The sequence below is a fragment of the Sitodiplosis mosellana genome, unplaced genomic scaffold, assembly GCF_009176505.1.
Source record: "Sitodiplosis mosellana isolate CC-2019 unplaced genomic scaffold, AAFC_SMos_1.0 Smas_scaffold_38, whole genome shotgun sequence".
NCBI classification, from domain to species: Eukaryota; Metazoa; Arthropoda; class Insecta; order Diptera; family Cecidomyiidae; genus Sitodiplosis; species Sitodiplosis mosellana.
Genome location: NW_022595280.1, coordinates 142,150 through 149,870, shown reverse-complemented (window position 1 = coordinate 149,870; position 7,721 = coordinate 142,150).

Below are 7,721 nucleotides of genomic sequence, written 5' to 3'. Positions count from 1 at the left end.
GAATCTACGAACATGTTCGTTCGTTCGTTCGTTCGTTCGTAGAATCTGCGAACATGTTCGTTTGTTCGTTCGTTCGTTCGTAGGTAAAATTTCATTTTTTTTTTCAAACATAAAATTTTCTTATTTCTTAAAAAAATATAGGAATGATCCTATGTACTCAATAATACTGTAAGCACTATAATACTGTAATTTACAAGTTGTGAACATTATTTTCGCACAAAAAATTTAACGAATATTTTTTTGAGTTTCCACTTGCGCAATTGAATGCATAAAACTAATTAAAAACATCTTCACTCAACAAAAAACATCGCTGAAAATCTTACTTTCACTCATTGTGGTTTGTGTGTCCGCTGGCGAGAATAGAATGATATGATAATTAGCTGGACATGAACGTGGAAGTTGTAAAATGATGAAAGTAATGCATACAGAGAGAGAGAGAGAGAGAGAGAGAGAGAGAGTGAGAGAGATAAAAATGACAAAGACAGCAAAGTTCATCTCTTTTTGTCATTTATGGTGTGCAATTCAGAGAGACTTGTTGCAGTGATGATTTAAATCACATGGACGTTCAAACAGTGTGTGTTTTACGCACTGTGTTAAATCGCCACGTGCAAAACAGTTATACGTTTAGACAATGTTTTGTTCTGTGATCGTACAACACACACAGTTCGAGAGACAACGTGCTTCATGATATCACAGCAACAAGACGAATCTGAAATGTGCACACCATACTTGGCAAAAAGAGATGAACACTGTCTTTGTCACTTTTTCTATCTCTCTCTCCGTATGCATCACTTTCTTCGTTTCACAACATTTGAAACCAGCATTATTATTGCTTATTGCATTATTATGCATCCAATTGTGCAAGTGGAAACTCAAAAAAATATTCGTTCAATTTTTTGTGCGAAAATAATGTTCACAACTTGAAAATTACAGTATTACAGTGCTTACAGTATTATTGAGTACATAAGATCATTCCTATATTTTTTTAAGAAATAAGAAAATTTTATGTTTGAAAAAAAAATGAAATTTTACCTACGAACGAACGAACAAACGAACATGTTCGTAGATTCTACGAACGAACGAACGAACATGTTCGTAGATTCTACGAACGAACGAACGAACGAACGAACATGTTCGTAGATTCTACGAACGAACGAACGAACAAACGAACATGTTCGCATACGAACGAACGAACGAGCGCTCGTTGACCGCTCTGATGATTGTATCATATACATAACGAAAATAAAAGGATATCGATGCCCAGTTGCTGTGTAACAATGTATCAATGTTACTTTGTGTAAATTCCCAAGCAAAATGGAAATTTCTCTTTGTTTGATCATTGTATCTGCACATCACCATTCCATCTATATAATCGATTTTGATGCCATCGGGTCAAACCGATTGAACGATTTCAATTCAACAAGAATTTCAATCGAAAACAACAACAATTTTCCACATGAAATCATTCAATTGCTTCTGTTTCATTTTATTTCATATTTAAACTATTTTAATACATAAATTTTATCAACGATTTGTCTCGATCGTGATATTTTTTGTATATATAATTTTTTTTTATTAAAAGCAATTTTTGTCGAAAAATCTCTTTCGATGAAAACTAAAAAATTCAATAGATAGAATTCATTCTATCACGTGTACCTTGTCACAAAAACGGAAAAAAGCACTTTTACGACAATTTTACTCAGCCTTTCCGAACAATCAACTCAATTAACATAAATATATGTATTTTTATGACCAGTAAATCACACACCCACTTTTCTGAAGAAAATACAATGTGTCGTGATGACATGACAACAATATTTGGAAGCACATTTTTTCGAGTCAAACCTCTTTTTGACCCAAATCCCAAACAACACTTACTCTACTATATGTATATACAATTTCGACATATTATCACCGACTTGTACACAACACTCAAGAGCAATACAGATACACTAGAAATATCTAAGCATTTATAACAGCCCCTCCGTTGATAACACATCATGATTGTCTTTTTTAAAAACAATATCACAAAAAGTGCTAATATATTAGTAGGAATTTTATTTTCTTAGAGGTTGATCTATCGCTTCTTGACTCTTTTAGATAAATTTCAGCCAATCGAACGCACATAGTGAATCATGACAAAAAGATGATTGGAATCCCTTCAAAAGTGATTTCAAATGGCATCATTTGAAGCTCAAATTTTGAACTCTAATCTTCCGTTTGTCATGCGATCTTATGCAATATTGGTAACATATAACACGCGTTAATACAAATTTCATGCCTTCTATAAAATTAACTAAAAAAAAGAAAAAAAAACTTCTAATAAAAAAAATGCATATTGTAATATCTATTAGTAAATGATGAAGAAGAAAAAAAACGATAATAACAAAATTTACAAGCAACTCTTTAGCTGAACAATTGAACATACACAAGGACTAGCACTTACTAATTACTTAGGTTTAAACTGAACATACTGTATTATAATGGAGAGGAAACAAATAAAAAGGAAAACCAAACACACATAAAAAATGGAAAAAGCATATTTTTTAAGAGTGAACAGAAAACAAATGGATAAATCTTATTTAATCAAAAGACAAAATGAATGGTGAACGCTAACATAAAGCTAGTCTAAAATAAAAACAAAAATAAATTCCGTAGCGGTGATATCCTATATATAATGAAAATAATAAACTTTTAGGAATGAAAATTGCTATATTTCTATAGTGGAACAACAAACTTATAAATCTATATATATGAATGGGAGTGTGAAGGTCGAGAATCGACATCTGTAAACTTCTTTCTGTAAATAGCGAAACAAAACCAAAAGACAAAAATCGTATATACAAATACGACGTGGACTTTTTTTTAAAGCGTCTAGCTTAAGGTGTGAATATTAATGATTATTTTCAATGATTTCTTTTCTCACGTCAATTATGATTCGGCGTTTGAGTTTGCTCTGTTCTTTCTCATTTTCAGTACATGTTCTCGTTTGCAACGCGCGCTTATTTTGTTCTATTTTTAACGCAAAATAATTCTATTGCTGCGATTTGGTTGTAATTATCCTGTGGATATGTATAGGTTTGATTTGGAGTCAAAAGAATCGACTTAGTTCGCGTTTGATGTTTTTTTTTTCAAACCATGGAACAAAGAAAATAAAAAGAACCATTTATATCTCATTCACATGCACAGTGCACACACACTCTTCATACACTCAAATATATGGAAAAAAACGAGCACCCGAAGAAGATGAAATGCGGATCAAACGGAATGGGATCTAGACAAAATGAAAATAAGAGACAATTACTCACCAAACACACACAAAAACATTAGACATTTATCGACAATCTTAATCTTGTGCCTTTCTAACTAAAGTGACAACTCATTCAATTAATTAACTGTGTAATCAATTTGCGTTCCCATCTCTTGTGTTCGGCTTTTTTTCCGCACATCCATCTACACACAAGCACATACACATCGTCTCGGTTGAACATTAACATTTCATTTCATCGCTTCAACTAAATCCGAGCTTGCAGTGTTTCAATCAATCTTTTTTTTTCGTTTCTCTTTCATCACCATAACCGAACATTGAAAAAGAAGAAGAAGAAGAAGAAGAAACACGACTTCTATTTATAAATATGCTAAGTAGCTTCAGCTTGAAACCTTTAAGCGGTCACCGTAAAAGTTTTTAATGAGAGAAACGAGTACAACTTTGACATAAATTACATGTGTTAGTCAGAAAACGAAAGAATGCAGATAATTTTATTTTTCAAATAGTTTCATATAAAATGCTCAATCAACTTAAGGCAAAGTATGCAACAACAACTGAAAAAAAGATGGAAAAAAGTGGCTAAAATGGCTACGCATTGGATAAGTTGTTGCAAAGTTTCGATTTACTTCTTTTTTTTTCTTTCTACAGAGTATATTTGATTCAATCATTTCACTCTCTATTTTCTAGATTTCTTTTCTATAATTCAAGAGCTTTTCGTAAAGCTTTAAGCATTCTTTTCCAACTAAGCATTGTTCCGTTTCCAGTTTTTTTTTTCGTCAATTTGATGTAATATTGTCGTAGTATCACAAGTTGATACACTTCATATCCATTTATCCGGAAGAATCAAAATCTTTCGTCGACAACAAAATATTACATCAGAATGATGCGCTACGAATTTTAGATTATTACACACTTTGAAACTTATTTGATTTTATAGAGTGTTCCGTTTCATCTAGAGAAATTCGAAACTCATTTAGAAAACATTTGTATAGCGGATATGTGGTTGAAAAGGGCAAAACTTTTAGCAAAAGCCAAAACCAAAATAGCCAAACTTCATTTTTGGGGGCGAAAATGTTTTTGCGAATACATTGAAAGTGAATAACTATTTTAAAATTAGATCATTTTTGTTCAGAAAATGCTCCATTGACGGAGTACAACAAAAAACCCATACATTTTATCGAAATACAAGAATATTTTAGTGATGTTGCAACCAACAAAAAAAAAGAAATTAGTTGATTTTTGGTGTGAATGTTTGATATAAAACAACAAATTAGCCTTGTTAACATTGCGAGAAACCTAGAATTAATGACAAAAAAAACAAATGTCTTAGCAAAATAAATAAAACATATGCTGCTTCTTATATGGATGTTTTCAATCCAGAACACAAACAAATAATTGATTTTAACAGCTGGCAATTGACAGGTAACATGGATCCAGTCCAGTGAGATCAACATACAATTCCTATTCTCTTCTAAAACAACAACCAAAACCAAACCATTTATCTCATAGCAAATAGAGACAGAGTGTAATGAAGAAAACAAAATAAGAACAACAACAGTTTTAAGACATTAACTAATAATAATAGTGAATCATATAAGTGAATTACAAAACAAAATAGACAACAACAAAAATAAATGAGCAACTCAAGAGTATCGAAAGAAAACAACCGAAAAAAAACATGTATATTGCGTAGTGTTAAAAGTATTTTAGATTTTAAACAACCGAGAATACAGAAAGACTATATATTACTTGAACCATTGTTTGTAGTTTTATTTAATCGTTTTGTAGTTCATTTATCTTCTTAGCTGTTCTTTGTTGCTTTTTTGCGTAAATTTTATAGAACTTAGAAACAAATTACTTATTTGGCACAAAAGATCAAGTTTTTCCCATAACTTACCATATAGTATATGCCCGGCCAAGGATAGATAGTTGCCTGCTGTAGCGAATGAAACGACGAGCTTTCGGTACACCGTAAAACTGCTTCATTATATTTAATTAGTCAAATACTTGCTACGGATTTAGGTAAGTACATATCTATTGACTAGATCGAGAGGAGAGTAAGTTCATCTGACTTTGTTGTTATGAAAGAGAAGAGTTAGTTTCTTTCGACTCAAAAATGGTTAAAGGCGAGTATGTTCATTTTTGGCGGGTCCTCGCGGTTTTCCACGGTTTCCGCGGAACTGATAAGAGATAACAACTGGATGTCTTCGGCAAAGTTGTAGCACTCGAGGTCTTCTACACAGACAGTAATTTTGGACAACCCTTAGCGGTTTTTTAGACAATATACCAATCCATCCATATTTTCGGACAACTTCACTCATATTGTCTCATTTTTTGGCCAACCCTACTATTGTATATACTATTGTACATTTGACACTTGGACAAGTTCACACATATTGTCCTGTTTTGTGGCCAACTTCATACTAATACTATAATGGCATGTTATTACAGTATTAGTATGAAGTTGGCCACAAAACCGGACAATATGTGTGAACTTGTCCAAAAATATGGATGGATTGCTATATTGTCCGAAAAATAGACACCTATTGGAAATAAATTGTATCTGTGTATAACATTGCTGAAGTCAGTTATCTCTTATCTCTTATCAGTTCCGCGAAAAGCGCGAAAAATGATAAGAAAAAAAAAAGTTCTATATAAAAAAAATTTTTTTGTGCGCGATTTGCGTGCAACTGATAAGAGATAAGAGATAAATGTCTTCAGCAATGTTATAGAAGACCTCGAGTACTACAACTTTGCCGAAGACACCATGTTGTTATCTCCTATCAGTTGCGCGAAAACCGTGAAGACCGCAGAGGCTAGACGGTACTACAACATACTCTACTTTAACGCCAACAGAATCATCAGAAAACATACTCTCCTCTTTCAAAATATATTGGAATTTTTTCACATACTCTCCTCTCGATCTAGTCAATATATATTTTAAATTTGAAGCTGAGTTTAGATGAAAAGCGAAAGAGAAATCTTCTTGTGCTACATTTTAAACGTCACGAATTCCCTTCCCAACGGTAATATGGGTTTTGCAATGTGTCGACTACTTCTTAGATAAATTAAAGTTGCAAAAAAAACTTCATACTACGAGTATTCGAAAATCTGTGCCACTTACATCCCTTATATTTTGATTTTCTATCAAGACTCTATACAAATTTTCAGCAAATTTAGCGAAAAGATCTCGATTTTAGTTTTCAGATGATAAAATAATCGGACACTTTCAATTCTAGAAAATTCACTTCAATTTGACATCATTTTGTTCACAGCTGCTATTGGCAGATTCATTTGTTTGCATTTAACGATTAATGAAAAAAACGTAAGTATCTAAAAGAATCATCATGGCGACGAGCATGTTTTCAATGGTTACTGAAGTATGTTCAACAGATTTGAAACTTCCTTCGAATTATGGTTAATTACATTCCAGCCAAAAATCTACATTACAATTTACTTCTATTAGTTCCAATAAATAGCTGCTGGAATATTGAGAATGGTTTCAAGTCCAGAATGTAAACACAGAAAAGGATAGAAATTAATGGAAATAAACATGGATACAGTCTCGCTGTGTATTTGGAATATTATAAAGTTACTTTTGCTTCTCAGTCAGAGAGTTTCACTGAAAGTGGATTTTAACGAAGTAATATTTTTTGTAGTTTTAATACAAATTGCTACGTTCGTGAGTAGTTCAACAGATAAAGACGAAAAAGTTAAAAAGTAAAGAATTTACTACCATAGAACCAATTTAGCTTTTTTTGTAAGTTCAAAATCATTTTCCTCTTTTAGTTAAAATCATTTAAATATGCAACGTGTTGAATAAATATTTCGTTGTTATTTCAGCTCGTGCCCAACTGAATTGTACCACGAATCGTCATGAATGTTGAAATGCCACCGGCACAAGATTCACCAAAGCACATCCTGAATGCATTGAATGATGATTGTATTCAGTCAATTTTTCGTCGATTGGACAACGTACGAGATTTTTTGAGTGCAGCACAAACCTGTCTTCGATTCCAGGAACATTCGAAGCTCACTTCTAGGGCAAAGTACAGAAGATCCATGTTTGTGAACGATATATCGTTGATTTTAATGCCGTGAATGTGGATCGACTGCAAAGTTTACTCAGAATTTTTGGTCATTTGACTATGAACATTTATTTCTATGGTGCTCTTAACGACGATATTCAGAATATGATCGCAGAATATTGTGGAAAAACGTTGTGGACATTTAAAATTGTTTCATCCAATGTGGTCAATTTCAACACGTGATCACGATTTGAAGCGTTAGCAGAACTAGAAATATTGGAAGCAAATCGTAAATGGCTTGATGTTAATATTAAAAATTCAGTTGTAAACTTTTTAAGATTTTCACAGAATATTGCCACTTGGCTTGAATAAACAGAAATATAAAAAAACATTGTTATCATATTTGTTAAATTTCAATACACATA